Consider the following 22796-nt stretch of genomic DNA (forward strand, 5'->3'; position numbering starts at 1 on the left):
AGATCTGGTCCCTGAACTCTGCTCAGTTCCCTGCGGGAAAGGAGATTTGAGCTCAAATCATTCATCTTTAAGGCATAAGTGGCCCCTTCCATCTGATAAGGTGGTCTTCTGTCAAATAATATCTCCACCCCACTGACCCAGGAGATCATGAGGCCTCTGGATGGCACCTTCCACTTAGACTCTCTTTGTGTGTGTGTTAGTCACTTAGTTGCATCCGATTCTTGGTGACACCTTGGACTGTATCCCACCAGGCTCCTCTGTCCATGAGATTCTCCAGGCAAGAATACTGGAGTGGATTGCCATTTCCTTCTCTAGGGGATCTTCCTGACCCAGGGATCAAACCCAGATCTCCTGCATCAGGCAGATTCTTTACCATCAGAGCTATCGTCCAAAGACTCTCTTTTTGCTCAAGGGTAAAAGAGGAACCATGAAGTACCCTCCCTGAGCATGGGGGAGGGTCTGAAGGCTAGACTGCGACATAATCCAAGTGGCTTCCAATGATTCCAGCCTCCTGGTAGTAATGCTGTGCCATTCCCTCCACTTCTGAATAACATGGTTTCGTAGGTATTATGAAAATGGCAGAGGATAACCTCTGAGACCACATCAAAGAAGACATTGTGTTTCTGCCTTGCTTTTTCTCAGATCCCTCTCTATGGGAGAAGCCAGCCTCCATGTCATGAGGGCGTTCAACCAGTCCTATGGAGACATCCATACAGTGAAGGACTGAGGCCTCCTGCCAACAGCTGGCACCAGCTTGCCAGCAATCTGAGTGACCCACCTTAAAAGTGGATCCCGCATCAGCCTCCATGCAGTGTCCCATACCACATGATGCTTTGGGGAGGTAAATACAAAATAAGTCAGTCCCTGCCCTTAAGAGGATACCTCCACAGGGCTGCTGTCAATTAGAAGTATAATAGCTTAAACAGGATAGACGTCTACATCTAAGCAAATAAGGTCAGAGATGGACAATTAGATCTATCATGACATTCTACCGAGTCAGTGGCCCAATCTCCTTCTCTCTTGTTACTCAGCCATCATCAGCATGACCCTTCTACCTCTTGGTCCAAGATGGCTGCTTGAGCTCCAGCCATTATGTCTCCTTTTATTCAGAATGAAGGAAGAGGGGATAAAGAAGGGTACATCCTCTTCCATTAGAGATAGCAAGCAGATGTTGTACACACCCCTTCTGCTTCTCTCCCACAGGCCATAAATTAGTCATAGGGCCAGTTTTCACCTAGGCAGTCTTGTACCCACGTAAAACTTGGAGATTCAAGTATTAAGAGAGGAGAGAAAGGGTACTGATTGGCAATGAACAATTTCTTTCCTGGGACCTGGTGGAGGCCTCACAGTTCTTCAACGAAGAGATACTCTTACCTGATAGGTTTCTTTGCTCCTCTTGACAGTTGGCTAAAGAGCCAGTGTTCTTTTCAAACCCTTGTAAAACATAAACCACTCTTATTCTCTGCCTAACACCCTGTTTATGGGTTACTTTTTTTGCCACACCAAGAGATATATGGAATCTCAGTTCCTCAGCTTCAGCCCCCTGTATTGGAAGCACAGAGTCCTAACCACTGGACCTCCCTGGGTTATTTCTTAAATATCTGCCTTTTACACTGAGCCTTAGAGTGTATAACACCAGGGGCCTTGCCTTTCTGGTCTTGCTTTGAATTCCAAGCTACCGAACATTTGCTGAGTGAATGGATGAGACGAGTACAGACCCTTTGACACGTCCCCGAGGGCAGCACAAGTTCACACAGGTGTCCCTGACTAGGAAACCACTATTCAAACATTTGCATACCTAGGGCCCAAGATGAGACCATTTCTGAGGCACCTGCCAACCCCTCACCCAGAGGTGTGCGCAAAAATGCAGCACCCACTCAACATCTGCTTTGGCATAAACACATTCCCTGATTCCAAGGAACCACTCTATCTTGCCAGCCACAAAAAATTAATAGTAAGCCAGACATTCTTATGAAGAAAGGGAAACAGGACAGAAAAGGTAACTGATTTGAGAGCTCTTTAACTTTCCCAGAAAGTCCAAGTCTCTGCCTGCACAGCACCAAAGCCCCAGGTGAGACATGCAAAATGCAATCAATCATCTCGAACAACTGTCTGGGGTTTTTTTGTTTTGTTTTTTGCCAAACTGATTTAGAGGTCACGCAGGTGCTGACAAATCAGTGATGTCTAAAGAGTTGTGAACACACACCACATCTGAAACCAGAGTAGAGGAATCACTGCTAGGTGTCTGAGCAAAGTGCCTGTGGCGAGCAGGGAAATCAGAAGCTTAGCATCTCCAATGGAAAAGCCAGTGATTCTCATAGAAATGTGTAGGATGAGCTTTTAATCACAAAGGACAGTGAGCAAAGGAAAAAATAAAATTCATGGAAACAGAAAATGTGAAAAAAAAAAAAAACATTCAACTCCATTAGTCATCAAAGAGACTATTTTCATCTTTAAAAACTGGCAAATAGTTAAAAAATAATACTCAGTGCTGGCAAGTGTGTGAGGAGATGTTTAAAGCACTCACTGTTAATAGAGTACAAATTCAGACACTTTTTTTCCCCAAACATTGCTTTTTTCCAAAGCAGTTTGGAAATGTGCATCAAAAATCTCCAAACCATGTACAGTCCATTGATAGACTAATTCTACTTTTAATGATTTATCCTAAAAATACTAATTCACTTATTCAAAAAATAATTTCTGATTGTCCACCATCTGTCACTGCTAGATACTAAATATTTGTGGGTGAATAAAAAAGACAAATTTCCCCATCCCTTGGAGTTTCTAATTTATTGAGCAAACAGATAATAAACAAGTAAACAAACCAGTAAATAAATCAGTATAAATTATCCTTGCTAAGACGAATGTTGTATTCAGTGGTGCCATAACAGAGTTCCTGATGAGAGGCTCACTAAAGTTCTCTCTGAGAGGGTGATATTTTAAGCCAGCCAAGGTCTGAAGGATAAAGAGTCAGCCATGGAAAAAGAGGGGAAGATATGTGGATATTCTGAGTTTGGGAAAGCCTTGCAGGACTCAAGGATCCTGGAGAAGGGAATGGCAACCCACTCCAGAATTCCTGCATGAAGAATTCCATGGACTGAGGAGCCTGGCAGGCTACATACCGTCCATGAGGGCGCAAAGAGTCAAACACTACTGAGCAACTCACACTTATAGGACTCAAGGAACCCAAGGGGCCAGATTGGTTGGATTCTGGGGATCTAGAGGCAACAGGACAGGAGTGAGACCCGGGACAGGAAGCTTGAATGTCAGCTGGACTTCATGCTGCAGACAATGGGGAGTGTTTGAAAGTTCTCGAGCAGAGGACTAACAGAACCACAGGCATATTCGGAAAGCTCGATTTAGGCCTTTTACAAAATTGAAGAGGCAAAGAGGACCAGACTGGGAGTCAGAGACTTCCACCGGATGCTCACTGGCATCCATGGCCAGAGGTCTATGAGAGGCAAACGGAAGAGGCATTCTGACGATGGAACCACACGACGTGGCCGATGGCGGCAGCGGGCGGCCAAGGAGTGGGAGCGGCTGGTGCTGTCACTGAGTCAGCAGCCTGGATTCCCAAGAGAATGGCGGGTCAATGAAGAGCGAGAGAAAACAGCAGGGTGAGGAGGTTTGCGGAGAAAGAGGAAGAATCACCATTTGGACCTCTTGAGTCCCAGCTCAAGTCCTTCCTTCCTAAGACCCACACTCTCTGTGGCTCGGCAAACACATGGGGCCTTCCTCCCCGCAGCCCCCAGCCCACCACTCGCTCTGAGCCTTCATGGTTCAGTCCAACAGAAAGACCAGGAATAAAGTGGGAGACCAAGTTTTCTTTCCCTCCCGGCCCATCCCTTCGTGTTCATGATCTCAGTGACAAACTTCATTAAGGTCACATATTTTCCCGAGGATATTTTTTTTCTGGTAAATATTCATATTGAGAGCCTTCCTCCTATTTTTTTTCCCCCAGATCAGGAAGAACAACTTCGAGACGTTTACATCAAAACGTTCTTTTCCTGAGACACCACAGAGTCTCTCAAGGCCTTTTCTGGGAAACTCAGCTTGACGTGGCAGTTCTCGCAAAGGCTCTCCTCACGCTAGCTAGCAGTCCTTCCTCGGAATTCATGCCCTCACCAGCAGCGAAGGCATCTTTTTTTGAAAAGATGCTGGTGGGGACTTTCCCCCGGGAAGAGCTGAGCCAGGAGGAGGGGTCCTGGAGGCAGAGGGAGCATCCCCCCGGGCACCCCGCCCCACATCCCTCCTTTTCCCTCTCGAGTCTGGAGATGAAGCTCTGCTGCCAGGTCTAATTGCCTGTCTCTGCTTCTCCTCACATAGAACAGGGTGTTTTCAAGCCATGCTCACCTTTCTGGAAATCTTGTGTGGGCCCGAGGAGGCGATTGTAATATATGCAAGCCCACTGCCGAGAATAGCAACGAAGGGATTGTGTTCCATGGCCGGGCTCCCATTAAGCACGCCTCGGAAAACAAACACCTCTCCTCGGAATGGAGACGCAGGTGGCAACCAAACACAGGCTCCTCAAGTGCCTTCGCCGTGAGGTGAGGATTCTGGAAAACACGACTGCGTCGATTTGGGCCACTTTCAGTAATGAAAACTTTTCCTCATAGAGGAAAATTGTTCTGAATGAGCCAACTCAATAACTCAATTTTGAAACTACTTTTCTTAAGTCCTATTGAAACGGGAGGTATGAAGACTGCACAATAAATCCATTTATGAGAATACAATTTCCTGTCAGCTGTTCTAAACAAGGGTCTTTTAAGACCATTGTAGAGTCGGGAGGAGAAATGATTCCTCCTTCCATTTGGGACTTGTTGGGCTTTTTTTTTTTTTGTCTCCCCGGTGATTTTAAATCTTGTGGATGGATAGAGAGGAAGAAAATGAGATGTTTACAACATATTGGGGAACAGGTTTTTAATACAGTGAAATCCTTCCTGTCAGAAACCTAGACGACTGCAGGAAGATTTCATTAACTCCAGATTTCACACTGCTTTGTGTCTGCTTCAGAGCTGCTAAGGATGCCCACTTAGAGAAAGGAAATCTTCCCACTCCAGCTGCTGAGGGAGCTGACAAGTCTTTAATAGAATTCTTTTCCACAGAAAGAGCTACAGGCTTCCCCTGACAGAGGCCTAGCAGTGGACACCACTCCAGAACCACATGAAAAGAGATCGAAATGTGCTGTTTTCTGGGGAGCACCCTCGAGCAATGGAGACAGGTCTGTTTTCCTTTTGTTTTTAATTATGAAACCTTTCAAACATATAGAAAAGCATAGAGAAATAATATAACAGCTACTTCTTCTCCACCAAGATCAAACGTTTGCCATAATTCAAATCTCTCTCTCTCCCTCTCTCTCTTTCTCTCTCTCCCTTTCTATCTACCAACCTCCCTCCTACCCTGTCCCCGTAGCTCAGTCAGTAAAGAACCCGCCTGCAATGTGGGAGACCTGAGTTCGGTCCCTGGGTCAGGAAGATTCCCTGGAGGAGGGAGGGCATGGCAACCCACTCCAGTATTCTGGCCTGGAGAAGCTCCACAGACAGAGGAGCCTGGTGGGCTTCAGTCCATGGGGTCACAAAGGGTCAGACACGACTGAGCAACTAAGCACAGCACATCACATTAATATGAATCCATAAACCAGACAGACTGTTCTGTGTGTTTTTTAAAAAAAATTCATTTGAATACTAACCATTCTGTAAGTATCCTCTTTACATTTTTTTCCCTCAAAATGCTATTTCGGATGAAGAGATATGGTCTTGACTGAAAAGACTCATCGCCATAAAGATGTCTATTCTGCCTCCGTTCATTTAACAGATTTAGTGAACTTCCAATTTTAAAAAAACCACCAGGCTTCTTTTTCCTCCAGAGCAAAACAACTTGTTTAAAAAGTTTATGCTTAAGAACAAAAAAGCAAAGCAAGCCAGAAGAACCCAAAAGAAGAAGAGCCATATGGTGGCAGAGTTCCTCACCATCAACATACACTATAATGCCTGTAATTAGGAGTTTGGTGTTGGCACAGGAATAAACAGATAGACCGACTGGACCAAAAGAAAATTCAGAAATAGACCCAACTGCGTCTGGAAAGTTATTCCATGAGAAAGGCAGCTTCACAAATCTGTGTGGAAATTTGATTTTTTTTTTTTCCCCAAATGAGTGGTCTGGAGATAATTGGATGGCCATATGGAAAAAGTCAAACCCAGAGCTCATACCACACATCGGGATAAAATCCAAAAGGGATCAGACACTTAAATAGAAAAACTGAAGCCTTAAGGTAGTAGAGGGAAACACGGGTGTGAAGGGTCTATACAACCTGGGTATAGAAAAGAGTTGCTTAACCAGAAGCAATCAGGAAAAAAGACTATGATGTTTGAGCACATTAAAATAAAACCTTTTGCATGGCCAGACCACCACAAGTAAAGTCGGTGGAGAGCCCTGGGCCCCAGGTTCAGGGTGAGCCTGGATCACCTCTGGGTCAATGGGCAGCTGGATTCACTTTCAACCCTGGAGGCCATGAAAGTGACATAGCTGAGCCCATGGGTCTAGGGGTCCAGCCACCTGTGTTTGAATCTGGCTCTGCCAGTTGTCATGTGACCTTGGGGGAATCGTATTCTCATGTATAATGAAAGGATTATGAAAGTGAAGTGAAAGTGTTAGTCACTCAGTCGTGTCCTGCTCTTTGCGACGCCAGGGACTGTAAACCACCAGGTTCATGCATCCATGGACTTCTCCAGGCAAGAATAATGGAGTGGGTAGCCGTTCCCTTCTCCAAGGGATCTTCCTGACTCAGTGATTGAACCTGGGTCTCCTGCATTGCGGGCAGATTCTTTACTGTCTGAGCCACTAGGGAAGCCCAAAGGAATAATACCTGAACCTAGTTTTGGGGTCATAAGGAGGAACAAATTAGTTTCTACATATAAAATACTTGCACAGTGCTCAGAACATTCTAGAGCCTCAATAAACGTTAGCTCTCACTTCCTGAGGCCCAGGGCTTCTTACAAAATCCAAGCCCAGGCAGGAAGCTTTGCTGTTGTTCAGTCACTAAGTCCTGTCTGACTCTTGTGACCCCATGGACTACAGCATGCCAGGCTTCCCTGTCCTTCTGTATCTCCCAGAGTTTCCTCAAATCCGTGTCCATTGAGGCAGTGATGCCACCCAACCATCTCATCCTCTGTTGCCCCCTTCCCCTCTTGCCCTCAATCTTTCCCAGCATCAGGGTCTTTTCAAATGAGTCAGCTCTTCGCATCAGGTAGCCAAAGTACTGGAGCTTCATCTTCAGCATTCCTTCCAATGAATATTCAGGGTTGATTTCCTTTAGGATTGACTGGTTTGACCTCCTTGCCATCCAGGGGATTCTCAAGAGGCTTCTCCAGCACCACAATTCGAAAGCATCAGTTCTTCAGCACTCAGTCTTCTTTATAGGCAGCAAGCTGGCTGCACGGTTTTCCCCCTAGCCTTCCCTTACATGCTGGGAAACCCAGCCCATTCCCCATCTTAAGCAGCAAGCCAAGTTCTGCCTTGTCCACCTCACAAAGACCTCTTGTGTTTCTTTTTGACCCACAGGAAACAAACTCTCGGCTGCCACTACCATCAGGCTGAAGCTTTCTGACACTTTGACAAGTCCTGCTATTGTTTATTGGTGTTTTCTTTTACCTTTTTAATAACTGTATCTTGCCATACATTGCTCTATTTTGCTAGGTTGTTGTTTTTGGTTTTGTTTTTCTTTTCTAATGACTCACCTCTGGTTTTGCTGGTCCATTGTATTAATTATTTCTTTGTTTCATTCATTTCTGTACATCATTTCATCTTTTCTTCCTACATTCGTTGGAGTTGCTCTGCTTTGTTAGTCTTCTACTCTCTTTAGTTGGACTCCTAGATCATTTATTTTTAGTCATTCTGCATTTAAAGCCATATATTCCTCTTAAACCATTGCTTTAGTCAAATCCCATGTTCTGATGAGTTGTGACATCCATTACTACCACTTGCTGGTAACTAGCACCTCCCCAGAGAAGGCAATGGCAACCCACTCCAGTATTCTTGCCTGGAGAATCCCAGGGACAGGGGAGCCTGGTGGGCTGCCATCTATGGGGTCGCACAGAGTCAGACACGACTGAAGCGACTTAGCAGCAGCAGCAGCAGCACCTCCCATCCACAAGAGGAGTATATTTCTTCTCTCTCTTCAAATTCAGCCTGGCCATGTAGAAATGTGAGTGTAAGTGACCAGCGCTACTTATTCTTAGGCGGAAGAATTTATTGTTGATTCAAAACTCCCCAGGGCATGACTTCCCTGGCAATCCAGTGGTTAAGAATCTACCTTGGAATGCAGGGGATGCAGATTCAATCCCTGGCTGGAGAACTAAGATCCCACATGCTGTGGAGCAATCAAGCTCTCACACCACAGCTAGAAGGAAGCCCCAGTGACTCAGCAGTAAAGAACCTGCCTGCAATGCAGGAGACGAAGGAGATGATCCCTGGATCAGGAAGGTCCCTTGGAGGAGAAAATGGCAACCCACTCCAATATTCTTGCCTGGGAAATCCCACAGACAGAGGAGCCTGGCGGGCTAGAGTCCAAAGGGCTGCAAACAGTTGGACATAGCTGAGCATGAACACATACCACTAGAGAGTCCATGAGCCATGATAAAAGATCTACATGATACAACTAAGACCCGATGGAGCCAAATAAATAAAGACCCTCCAGGGCTCCCCTCCTTGAGCCACAGGAACTGGTGATGTGCCAGATGCTTGAGGCTCCATCAGCCTCAGCTCTGAGTGAAGAGGATGTGGAACAGAACATCTTTCTGGCCAAGGACAGACATGTTACAGCAAGGAGAAACGAACCTTAGGTGTGTAAACCACTAAGACTTGGGGCATGTTTGTTATCTCAGCATAACCTAGCCTAGACTGACTGATAACACATCAGATCAGATCAGTTGCTCAGTCGTGTCCGACTCTTTGCGACCCCATGAATTGCAGCATGCCAGGCCTCCCTGTCCCTCACCAACTCCCGGAGTTCACTCAGACTCACGTCCATCGAGTCAGTGATGCCATCCAGCCATCTCATCCTCTGTTGTCCCCTTCTCCTCCTGCCCCCAATCCCTCCCAGCATCAGAGTCTTTTCCAATGAGTCAATTCTTCGCATGAGGTGGCCAAAGTACTGGAGTTTCAGCTTTAGCATCAGTCCTTCCAAAGAACGCCCAGGGCTGATCTCCTTCAGAATGGACTGGTTGGATCTCCTTGCAGTCCAAGGGACTCTCAAGAGTCTTCTCCAACACCACAGTTCAAAGGCATCAGTTCTTCGGCACTCAGTTTTCTTCACAGTCCAACTCTCACATCCATACATAACCACAGGAAAAAAATAGCCTTGACTAGACGGACTTTTGTTGGCAAAGTAATGTCTCTGCTTTTGAATATGCTATCTAGGTTGGTCATAACTTTCCTTCCAAGGAGTAAGCATCTTTTAATTTCATGGCTGCAGTCACCATCTGTAGTGATTTTGGAGCCCAGAAAAATAGTCTGACACTGTTTCCACTGTTTCCCCATCTATTTCCCATGAAGTGATGGGACCAGATGCCATGATCTTCGTTTTCTGAGTGTTGAACTTTCAGCCAACTTTTTCACTCTCCACTTTCACCTTCATCCAGAGGCTTTTTAGTTCCTCTTCATTTTCTGCCATAAGGGTGGTGTCATCTGCATATCTGAGGTCATTGATATTTCTCCCCGCAATCTTGATTCCAGCTTGTGTTTCTTCCAGTCCAGTGTTTCTCATGATGTACTCTGCATAGAAGTTAAATAAACAGGGTGACAATATACAGCCTTGACGTACTCCTTTTCCTATTTGGAACCAGTCTGTGGTTCCATGTCCAGTTCTAACTGTTGCTTCCTGACCTGCATACAAATTTCTCAAGAGGCAGGTCAGGTGGTCTGGTATTCCCATCTCTTTCAGAATTTTCCACAGTTTCTTGTGATCTAAACGGTCAAAGGCTTTGGCATAGTCAATAAAACAGAAATAGATGTTTTTCTGGAACTCTCTTGCTTTTTCCATGATCCAGGGGATGTTGGCAATTTGATCTCTGGTTCCTCTGCCTTTTCTAAAACCAGCTTGAACATCAGAAGTTCACGGTTCACATATTGCTGAAGCCTGGCTTGGAGAATTTTGAGCATTACTTTAGTAGCGTGTGAGATGAGTGCAATTGTGCGGTAGTTTGAGCATTCTTTGGCATTGCCTTTCTTTGGGATTGGAATGAAAACTGACCTTTTCCAGTCCTGTGGCCACTGCTGAGTTTTCCAAATTTACTGGCATATTGAGTGCAGCACATAGTGCTTTCATTATTGCTCAGTTTTTAAATTTCCATTATAATTTCTTCCATGATAGTGAATTATCCACTTAATATTTTTTATTTCAAAGTATATGGAAAGTTTTGATCTTTAATTTTATCATATGTGGTCAGAGAATATAATTTCTCTATGATATAATGATTCAGTACCTGTTGAGATGTATTATACAGCCCAGTATAATCAGTTTGGGTAAATATTAATCATGTTTGGGAAAACACATATTCTTTTAATTGGCAGATACTGGGGTTCTGTACTTTTTATTAGATCCATCTGTTCACTGTATGGTTCAACTTTTCCATGATCTTGTTACTTTTTTGTTTGCTTGATCTACCTGTTGCTGAGAGAAACAAGTTAAAATCTGCTGCGATTGTGGGCTTGTCAATTCTTCTTTGCTCTTCAGTTAAGGCATGCTTACATCTACTTGTGCTCCCTCTGGCCTCCAATCTCAGAATTCTGGAGACGGCTAACTGGGGATCACACAGTCTCACTCTCTAGCAGCTCCAGTAACCGAGGGATGTCTTGTTGAGTCATGGACTTCTAACAGTATTTATGAAAGCCTGGAGCCCTCTACCTACATGTGTATCTATAATTTCAGAGGTTTCTTTCCCTGAGTGAAACCTTGACATTCCAGAGTGGAAATTTGGTGATCATCACTTTTGATCCAAAAATGCAACTGAAAAGAAAAGGCTTTCAGCCTGGACCACATGGTCACCACTTTGAACCGGGAGGACAGATCCATGCACAGCAAGTTCACCCTCTATCCTATCCAGACTCTGTCTCCAACCTCCATCATCTCTCTGGGCCTTCCTGGACACAGACAGGGGTCAGTGTGCATTTGAGCAACCCTGATATTGAAGATGGGAAGAGGTTTAAGGATCCCTTCTTGGGAGCGGGAACTGGCAAAAACAGGGAAGCTTTCCTGGGTATCTAATGCTGAGGATGCTGGTGGGGGTAATAAGGAGCGGAGTGTTTGTTGTCATGGTCATGGAGAGGCCAATGACCAATGATGGAGGCCAAGGAGGAGGCGGAGGGATCTGAGTGGGCCGTGGGCACATGCAGAGAAGAGTACCCTGGAGACAGATTGGGTAGGAGGGCTCAATGGCTGCTCTAAGAGGGCCATTCTTAATCCTAAAGGAAATGGGATACCACTGGAAGCTTTGGAAGAGGAGACCCACAGACAGAATGTAGAAAACTCATCTATAGACCAAAGGTGGTGTGCATAGGAAGTGAGTATATGGACACAGGATGCTATCAAGAATGACTGGGCAGGACTCAGTGCATCCAAGGACTTGGGAAGGGAGGGGTAGAGATGGGTGTTTGCAGTTGGCACACGGGTGCCTTCATGTGAATGTATGTTGTAATTATCAGATCACAGTTACCTTCAGGCTTTCAGCTCCCTGCATAATAGCTTGCCAAGCAACTTACTCCTGAAATTGTATGTGGAGCACATTATTATTCATATTTTATAGATGAGATGGCTGAGGTAGTAAGAATTTACCATCAATTTCCTGCATCCAGCAGCTCAAAGTAACACTGTACTTGCTGCTGCTGCTGCTGCTAAGTCACTTCAGTCGTGTCCCACTCTGTGCAACCCCATAAATGGCAGCCCATCAGGCTCCCCCGTCCCTGGGATTCTCCAGGCAAGAACACTGGAGTGGGTTGCCATTTCCTTCTCCAATGCATAAAAGTGAAAAGTGAAAGTGAAGTCGCTCAGTCGTGTCCGACTCTTAGTGACCCCATGGACTGCAGCCTACCAGGCTCCTCCGTCCATGGGATTTTCCAGGCAAGAGTACTGGAGTGGGGTGCCATCGCCTTCTCCGAGCACTGTACTTAGGAGATCTGTACCAGGATCTGGCTTTGAAGATCAGCCCTGTACGAGCTTGCTGTGTGACCTTGAGTAACTTACTCAACCTCTCAGCTTCTATCTGTGAAGACCAAATTGAAATAACATGTGGAAAATGCTCAGCAAGCACCAGACACACAGTAAGCTCTCAAAAACTATTAGCTGCTGTTGTTCCTATTATTGTTTTATCAATATAATTTGTGTTGATGTACACACTGCTATGTTTAAAATGTATAACCAACAAAGACCTACTGTACAGCACAGGGAACTCTGCTCAATGTTAAGTGGCAGCCTGGATGATAGAGGAGTTTGGGAGAGAAGGGAAACATATATATGTAAGATTGAGTATGTATGTATATGTGTATATATATTTGTTGTCCACCTGAAACAAAAGATGCTTTACTCCTTGGAAGGAAAGTTATGACCAACCTAGACAGCATATTATAAAGCAGAGACATTACTTTGCCAAAAAAGTTCCATCTAGTCAAGGCTATGGTTTTTCCAGTGGTCATGTATGGATGTGAGAGTTGGACTATAAAGAAAGTTGAGCGCCAAAGAATTGATGCTTTTGAACTGTGGTGTTGGAGAAGACTCTTGAGAGTCCCTTGGACTGCAAGGAGATCCAACCAGTCCATCCTAAAGGAGATCAGTCCTGGGTGTTCATTGGTAGGACTGATTTTGAAGCTGAAACTCCAATACTTTGGCCATCTGATGCAAAGAGCTGACTGATTTGAAAAGACCCTGATGCTGGCAAAGATTGAGGGCAGGAGGAAAAGGTGATGACAGAGGATGAGATGGTTGGATGGCATCACCAACTCAATGGACATGGGTTTGGGTGGACTCCAGGAGTTGGTGATGGACAGGGAGGCCTGGCGTGCTGCAGTTCATGGGGTTGCAAAGAGTCGGACACGACTGAGCAGCTGAACTGAACTGAAACTATCACACCGTTGTTAATCTGCTATGCTCCAATATAAAATACATAGGTAAAAAAAATATTATTCCAGCTGAGCAAAGACTACACAACCCAGGTCAGAGCTTTGGGTCTGCTGCTCATTAACTTCAGAAGTACTTGGGCTCCCTGACCAGTGCTCTCCCATCTCACGGTTACTGATGTAATTTGGGGATCGCTGAACTATAGGGGCCATTTTCTGATCACAGACATGAACCTGTAAAGCTAAATCTAGTTTAAAATCTCACTCCCGTTCTCCGTGCAGCCAGCGACACTGAGCGTTTCCGCCCCAAGATGGAATCAGGAGCAGATTCTTCAAACAACTTTCCTGTTTGCTCTGCACCAGCAAGAAGCCAGATGCATCTCAAGAGACAGGGTTCAGGGTTTTGTTGGATGCCAACTTTCCTCCATCAGGGAAGGTTCCTCCTTCTGTTCAAGCTGATGCAGATTCCAGACTTAAATAGAAACAATAAATTATTGACTGTTGTGGTGATTGATTCTCAGACTGTCTGCTGACCACCAAATTGCTCCCATCGTCTCCAGAGCGAAGATCACATAAGTCATTAGCGTGAGTCATGTCACCAACATCCGTCATGTTAACCATGCAGCTGCCAGCATTCCTTGACGCTAATTACCTTTCCTGACTAATTCTGAACGTGAAATTTCACTAATGACCGAGGCCTACTGTAAAAGGCCCATTTTCTCCACGAGTGCTGTAATCTATGGCACCTTCATGCCCACGATGTAATTATTAACATTATACCCGATTCTGCCTCCTCACCAGCGAGTGTTGGCAGCCTTTAAGTAGAAAACTCTTCATTCCAATGTCCTTGACATAAACATGACTCTATCTCAAGAGTTCCCTGAGAGTGAGCTTCTGGAGAAATGGAGTCTGAGTGGAAAAATATCTAACGCCTAAAGATAATGGTGATTCAGATGGCAAAGAATTCACCTGCAATGCAGGTGACTCGGGTTCGATCCCTGGTTTGGGAAGATCTCCTGGAGAAGAAAACGGCAACCACTTCAGTATTCTTGCCTCATGGACAGAGGAGCCTGACAGGCTACAGTCCATGAGCTCCCAAAAGAGGCAACTTAGCAACTAAACAGCAACAACAAGTCAGTGGCCCTGCCTGACCTCAGTTTATCAACACGTTAGACTGGATGAGATGGCCTCAGGGTCTCTTTCTGCATGAGTTTATAGGTTGGCTCAGTGTCACTTTGAGGAATCTGTCTCCGCTGTCACTGTCTGTGGGGCCTTGAGCAGTTCTGTTATCCTCCCAGGCAGGGAGATAAAGTTAAAGCTCCTCTTTAGGTACATGTTTGTTAGGCACCTACATGAGCCAGGTGGGCTTCCCAGGTAGCACCAGTGGTAAAGAACCCGCTTGCCAGTGCCCAAGATGTAAGAGATGCAGGTTCGATCCCTGGATTGGGAAGATCAGGAGAAGGACATGGCAACCCACTCCAGTATTCTTGCCTGGAGAATTCTGTGGACAGAGGACCCTAGCGGGCTACAGTCCATGGTGTCGCAAAAAGTTGGACATGACTAGAGCAACTCAGCACACACGCATGCACACAGCGAGCCCAGCACCAGAGTCAGAGATGGGCTAATTCACTCCCCACTCCACAGATGTTCAGAGGCCAGGAAGGGGAGGGAGGCAGGCTCCAGCAGTGGAAGCTTGGAGAATGCTGATGGTCCCCACCAAGGCAAGGGGTGCAGGGTGTGGGGTTGGATGCAAGGGTCATCAAGTACTATTTTGAACCCTCTGCATCAGCGCACACCCAAATACAAGGAAGTGTCCTTATCTCACTTAGTTCCCTAGTGCCTTCCATTTGAATGTGGAATCAGGATTGCATTGACATTGATTCTAGAATAGAATTTCTAGAGTCTACAGAAGGGGACCTTGTTTAATCCACTCAAAATCAACAGCCCAGCAGGAAATGAAGGTCAAGGGAAGATACAGTCCCCTGGAGAAAACTCAGATTGGTCTTCTGTTGTAGGCAAAATGGGGGTGAGATAGTTCCTAATGGAGTTACAAATGCAAAAAGTCTGAATGGTAAAAAAAAATTATGAAAACGGTGTTCTACACAATGGAAAATAGAGATCTGTGGTTGAGATTTGCTTAAGCTTGGCAGAAAATGACCTAAATTTGAAGCATAGTAAGTACTCAACCAGTGAACTTGGTGTCTCTAGATTTATCCTGCTCAAGGTGTGGTCTGCAGACAAGTAGCTTCAGCACCTCCTGGAAACTTGTTAGAAATGCAGAGTCTCAGGTTCAACCCCAGACCTACAACATCAGCATCTGCCTCTTTAACAAGCTTTCTGGATGATTTGCATTAACATTTAGTCCTGGGTCCTGGTTGACTGGAGTAGGAAGATTTGCATGACTCAGTCAGGACTTTGGGACCTTTGGAGAACTAGTGATCTGTGACTTCCTAGCTCATTACTCTTAGAAGTTAGTGACACATTATGGTCATAATTTTTGGACTCAACTTGTAGGCATTCTTGCTATTCTTTGGAACTCTGCATTCAGATGTTTATATCTTTCCTTTTCTCCTTTGCTTTTCACTTCTCTTCTTTTCACAGCTATTTGTAAGGCCTCCCCAGACAGCCATTTTGCTTTTTTGCATTTCTTTTCCATGGGGATGGTCTTGATCCCTGTCTCCTGTACAATGTCACGAACCTCATTCCATTGTTCATCAGGCACTCTATCTATCAGATCTAGGCCCTTAAATCTATTTCTCACTTCCACTGTATAATCATAAGAGATTTGGTTTAGGTCATACCTGAATGGTCTAGTGGTTTTCCCTACTTTCTTCAATTTAAGTCTGAATTTGGCAATAAGAAGTTCATGGTCTGAGCCACAGTCAGCTCCTGGTCTTGTTTTTGCTAACTGTATAGAGTTTCTCCATCTTTGGCTACAAAGAATATAATCAATCTGATCTCAGTATTGACCATCTGGTGATGTCCATGTGTAGAGTCTTTTCTTGTGTTGTTGGAAGAGGGTGTTTGCTATGACCAGTGCATTTTCTTGGCAAAACTCTATTAGTCTTTGCCCTGCTTCATTCCGTATTCCAAGGCCAAATTTGCCTGTTACTCCAGGTGTTTCTTGACTTCAAAGAATAGCAAGAAGAGATAAGAAAGCCTTCTTCAGCGATCAATGCAAAGAAATAGAGGAAAACAACAGAATGGGAAAGACTAGGGATCTCTTCAAGAAAATCAGAGATACCAAAGGAACATTTCATGCAAAGATGGGCTCGATAAAGGACAGAAATGGTATGGACCTAACAGAAGCAGAAGATATTAAGAAGAGATGGCAAGAATACACAGAAGAACTGTACAAAAAAGATCTTCATGACCCAGATAATCACAATGGTGTGATCACTGACCTAGAGCCAGACATCCTGGAATGTGAAGTCAAGTGGGCCTTAGAAAGCATCACTATGAACAAAGCTAGTGGAGGTGATGGCATTCCAGTTGAGCTATTCCAAATCCTGAAAGATGATGCTGTGAAAGTGCTGCACTCAATATGCCAGCAAATTTGGAAAACTCAGCAGTGGCCACAGGACTGGAAAAGGTCAGTTTTCATTCCAATCCCAAAGAAAGGCAATGCCAAAGAAGGCTCAAACTACCACGCAATTGCACTCATCTCACACGCTAGTAAAATAATGCTCTAAATTCTCCAAGTCAGGCTTCAGCAATATGTGAACCGTGAACTTCCTGATGTTCAAGCTGGTTTTAGAAAAGGCAGAGGAACCAGAGATCAAATTGCCAACATCCCCTGGATCATGGAAAAAGCAAGAGAGTTTCAGAAAAACATCTATTTCTGCTTTATTGACTATGCCAAAGCCTTTGACCGTTTAGATCACAATAAACTGTGGAAAATTCTGAAAGAGATGGGAATACCAGACCACCTGACCTGCCTCTTGAGAAATCTGTATGCAGGTCAGGAAGCAACAGTTAGAACTGGACATGGAACCACAGACTGGTTCCAAATAGGAAAAGGAGTACGTCAAGGCTGTATATTGTCACCCTGTTTATTTAACTTCTATGCAGAGTACATCATGAGAAACGCTGGACTGGAAGAAACACAAGCTGGAATCAAGATTGCCAGGAGAAATATCAATAACCTCAGATATGCAGATGACACCACCCTTATGGCAGAAAGTGGAGAGGAACTAAAAAGCCTCTGGATGAAGGTGAAAGTGGAGAGTGAAAAAGTTGGCTAAAAGTTCAACATTCAGAAAGCGAAGATCATGGCATCCGGTCCCATCAGTTCATGGGAAATAGATGGGGAAACAGTGGAAACAGTGTCAGACTTTGTTTTTCTGGGCTCCAAAATCACTGCAGATGGTGACTGCAGCCATGAAATTAAAAGATGCTTACTCCTTGGGAGGAAAACTATGACCAACATAGATAGCATATTCAAAAGCAGAGACATTACTTTGCCAACAAAGGTCCGTCTAGTCAAGGCTATGGTTTTTCCTGTGGTCATGTATGGATGTGAGAGTTGGCCTGTGAAGAGGGCTGAGCGCCGAAGAATTGATGCTTTTGAACTGTGGTGTTGGAGAAGACTCTTGAGAGTCCCTTGGACTGCAAGGAGATCCAACCAGTCCATTCTGAAGGAGATCAGCCCTGGGCGTTCTTTGGAAGGACTGATGCTAAAGCTGAAACTCCAGTACTTTGGCCACCTCACGTGAAGAGTTGACTCATTGGAAAAGACTCTGATGCTGGGAGGGATTGGGGGCAAGAGGAGAAGGGGACGACAGAGGATGAGATGGCTGGATGGCATCACTGACTTGAAGGACGTGAGTCTCAGTGAACTCCGGGAGTTGGTGATGGACAGGGAGGCCTGGCGTCCTGCGATTCATGGGGTCGCAAAGAGTCAGACACGACTGAGCAACTGATCTGATCTGATCTGATCTGATCTGTAGGCATTCTGAAATTGTTAGCAAAGACTGGGAGGTGGTCTAGAGGCGATGCTGGGAGCTGACCCAGCCATGGAGGTGGACACAGAGGGTCAGTCTACAATATATGATGAGCATGACAAGCTCAGGCTTGGCTGTGCTGGCATTAATTCTTGGGTTGAGTTTCCAGACTCTGGAAGAAGGTCCAGTATTGATCCAGCTGTTGCTGGATCTACTTCTTTCTTCACCCACGCAGAAGAATGAGGGAGAGAGAACGAGTTGCTGCAAATCGCTAGGCAATGACCATGTGAAGACCCCCAGGACACCAAAGTAACCAGGAGGGGCTCATTTAATCTCCTCTTCTAAGGTCAGAAAACCTTGAAATCATATTGGCATCAGCTACAACCAGCCGGAAACCTAGCTAGGACTGGACATATAGACCCTCTTTAAGGTGAAATCCCCTTTCCCTTGTCTTTCCTGGGCCAAGACCAACACCCATCCGTCCTCCTCTCTCCTGGCAAATCGATCGAAAATGCCGCTTACATACCCAGCAAGCTCTGAAATAGGAAACGCATTTGTGGCTGCAATTGTCACTTATTCATTCAATTCCGCAAATATTTATGGAAAGCTGGAAGAAATCGTCGTAATAGAGGTCATGGCTGTAGTCGCTGCCACGTGTTGAGCATTTGCTCTGTGCTTCGCCCCTGCTCTCCGAGTGGTCTTTCAGAATTGGGGGGTGCTCTGAACCCTATTACTCACCACCTCGGGTTCCTGCCAAAGGCACAACTCAGGGGAGAATGCATTGGCAAGGACTCACACTGCCAAATGAATATTGATCTTTTCAACAGCTGGCCAAGCACCTTTCAGCCCCAGGTACAGAGCTCCCTGGGAGGGATGAGCTAATGCCTGGGATTGGGGCCTGGAAAGGGATTCCTGCAGGGCACTCCTTCGGGACTAGAATGACTGGGACCATGGGGCTGACACTGAGCAAACTGATTCGGCAGGCCCAAGGATGAAGATGGCTGGCTTGCCACCTCACCTGGCTACAGGTGGAGCAGAGTGTGGTTGTGACATGTACTACCTATCAAGAGAATGACTGTGCTTGCCAGTGAGATCCAAAGGCAGCCAATGGCTTCCAAGCAGACCAGCAACTTCTCACCTTCAAGGAGAGAGGAGTATGTGGACGGGCAGAGGGGCCAGAATCCTTCCATCGTGTCCCCAGCTCTTTGGGAAAAGATGAAAATATGTTGGGATGAGGGACTTCTCTGGCAATCCACTGGTTAAGACTCTGTACTTCCACTGCAGGGGGTAAGGATTCAGTCCCTCATCAGGGAACTAAGATTCTACATGCCAGGATCTTAGTTCTTTAAAAAAAAAAAGTCCATGAAAAGTTAAGAAGCTTCAACAGAGTAGGTGGGCCAAGGATGGCCTGATGGTCACTCTTCAAGTTCTGCTGGAAGGAGAAACACTGGTGATCTGGGGGTCTTTCCCCAAAAGGTCCAGGAAAGGATACCAGGGTTCTGCTTTGCCTGCCAGAAGAAAGACCCTGGGGGTACCAGGGGCTTCCAGAGATGTTGGAAGACCTGGCAGAGCAGGGAGCCAGGGATGAAGTCCAGAAACACTGTGAGTTTCCTGGGGCTTCTGGGGAAAAATTACCCCAAGGTTGGCACTTTAAAACAACAGACGTTTACTTTCTTACAGTTTTGGAGGCCAGAAGGCCAAAATCAGTATCACTGGGTCAAAACCAAGGTGGGGGCAAAGCTGTGGCCCTCGAGGGGCTCCAGGAGTTCCTGCCTCCTCTGGGGCTGCTGCTGCCACGTTCCTTCACTTGTGGCCACAGCGTTCTGATCCCTGCCTCTGTGGTCACGTGATCTTCTCTTCTGGCCTCACATACACCTTGTCTGTCTTAAAAGGATGGCGGTGTGGTGGTGGTCTAGTTGATAAGTCATGTACGACTCTTGCGATCCCATGCACTATAGCCCACCAGGCTCCTCTGTCCATTGGATTCTCTAGGCAAAAACCCTGGATTGGGTTGCCATGCCCTCCTCCAGGGGATCTTCCCGAGCCAGGGATCAAACCTGAGTCTCCTGCATTGCAGACAGATTCTTTACCAACTGAGCTATGAGGGAAGATCCCTGGGTTGGGAAGATCCCCTGGAGAAGGGAAAAGCTACCCACTCCAGTATTCTGGCCAGAAGAATTCCATGGACTGTGGTGTCCGTGGGGTCACAAAGAGTCAGACACGGCTAAGCTGCTTTAACTTTCACTTAGAAGGATACTGTGATGACAAGTAGGGCCCTCTTCAATAATCCAGAGTAATTTCCCTATCCTTAGATCCTTAACTTAATCATGTCTGTAAAGGAACTTTCTCCAGGTAAGGTAACGTTTAAATATCCAGGCCTTAGGATCTGGATATTAAGAGATCTTTAGGGACTGTTTTCAGCCTTCACAGCCATCAATCTTGGATCTAGAGAAAGACTTTCCAGCGTCCAGGAGTTCAATGTCAGGATGACCTGCTTCAGAGCAATGAGCCCCTGCGGTTATGCAGTCAGAGACCCACCTGAAGCAAGTTTAGTCCATGAACAGCTAAGAGAATGAAAAGGTGGAGAATGAAGGCCCCCAGAAGCCATGGCTGATGGGAGTTGGAGGCTAAGTATCCCAGCCTCTTGGACCTCCCCAAGAGGTCCAGGAGAGGATACCAGGGTTCTGCCCCTCTGGGATAACTCTGAACTATGTTCTGTGCAGACAGAGTTCCTCAGTGGGAAAGGGCTCCAAGCTGGGAACTGGCTTCATAGCCCACCTTTTGTGGGCTCTGTACCTTTCCTCTCTCACTCACTTTGGGCATTCCCTAAGATCACCTCCCAAATAAACCACTTACTAGGATCTGCTTCTGGGGGGTCCCAGCCCACGAAAACTTGTGTAAGAAATGGCCTTAGGAAGGAAACTCTTAGGATGGAATTCTGAACTTGGATTATTCCCCAGGCTGATAGCAAAAGGGCAGCATTGTGAGGAGTCAGATGAGCCCTGCTGTGCCGTGGGTCACAATTGCAAAGACTCTTGTGCGTGAATGCTTAGTCACTCAGTCGTGTTGGTCTCTTTGTGACCCCATGGACTGTAGCCCACCAGGCTCCCCTGTCCATGGGGATTCTCCAGGCAAGAATACTGGAGTGGGTTGCCATTCCTGCATTGCAGGAGCACTCTTTACCAGCTGAGCTACCAGGGAAGTAATTAGGGAGAAGGTATAGGTGAAAGGGGATGCAGTACTAATTGCTAATCATTATTATTGTTATTGATAATTTATCAATAGCAATTTATTTATAACCAACTACAACATAATTATTAAATAATTGTATATTAATAATAATGGAATATTATAATAAGTATGTAATTATTATTTGGTGGTTATTATAGTAACATACTTCATTGTTTCTTATTCATTTTAGTTATTATTATTCTGATATGTATAACTATATATAATTATGTATTTTTATGTTATAATAATTGATGCTTTTGAATTGTGATGTCTCAATGGGCTGGAGCCTCATCATGAGATTTGTTAGTAAGGCCAATAAAGTAGGAACAGCTGGATATAAAGGGCTGTTCAATCCCCACTTTCCCAGGGGTTGCTATTCAGCTCAAGCCCCTTCAGTCCAAGAGTAAACCACAAGCTGCCATCCCCAGGCCCCGCTCGTCAAGTGACACATGGATCAGCAGCGGCCACCCTGGGGCCAGCCTGGGCACCATCCCGAGGTCACTCACGCCAGGGAATCAGCAGGTCAGTTTGGATGAGTTCTTGAGGTTGTTCCGGGTAACAATCTACCCCCACACCCCCAGATCTCAAACATCCTTAGATCTGCCTGCATTTCAGTCCTGAAGGGATGACCCCCAGTCTGAGACTCACCTTCATTAGCTGCCGAAACCTGTTGGAGGTGAGCTGCCAGCTGCGCAATAAAGCCCGTGGTTGGCTGTGAAATTAATGAATTTCCCTCCTAACCCTCCTGTGTGCATAATTTAGCTGGTTGGGGAAACAATCAGGAGCCCAGAGGAAACACTATTGCAGTAAACACCCAGGGTGGATCAAGAATCCTGCCTTCTATCTGGATGAACACATGTTTTTAAAACCTACATTTTAAAACCAAAACCATGCAGAACAGGACTGTATCTTCCTGGAGAAGCTGAGGGACTGAGATGAACTGCTCAGGGCCTCACTGATGGAACCAAGGCAGGATGCAGGACTGTGCCATGTGATGACCTGAGGCCAAGTGGATGCTCTGACCTTTGCCCCCTCTCACTCCACCCACCAGGCCAGCTGCAGCCCTGTTTCTGCCCAGGGGCCTCTGTGTGTGTGTCTCTCTGCATTCTCCTCCTGCTTTTTCCCTCTCCCTTTCTCCACTGCTCCCCGCCTTCCCATCTCTCTGCCTCATAAAATTCCTCACTATTTCCTCATGGATTAACTCAGAAATAACACCGACTATAACATAGCCCAGGAAAATGATCCTTGATGGAAACCGTGGCCACTTGCAGTGGCAGAAGCCGCAATTAGTCAAGTCTGAGATGGATTTTTTTTTTTTTGAAACCTGATTTATGAAGCAAATCTCCACTGTGAAATTCTAAATGCAAAAGAATTGATCTCTAAGAAAATAATTCCAGCAAAATGGAAACGGAAACAACGGAAATGGCTTAACTGAGCTGTATAGAAAATTGACGTAGGGATTAACTCGGCTTAATGGAGTCCCCTGTGGGATTCTGGTACTTTCTAGAGGAACAC

This window comes from Bubalus kerabau, chromosome 22 (assembly GCF_029407905.1).
Source record: "Bubalus kerabau isolate K-KA32 ecotype Philippines breed swamp buffalo chromosome 22, PCC_UOA_SB_1v2, whole genome shotgun sequence".
Taxonomy (NCBI): Eukaryota; Metazoa; Chordata; class Mammalia; order Artiodactyla; family Bovidae; genus Bubalus; species Bubalus kerabau.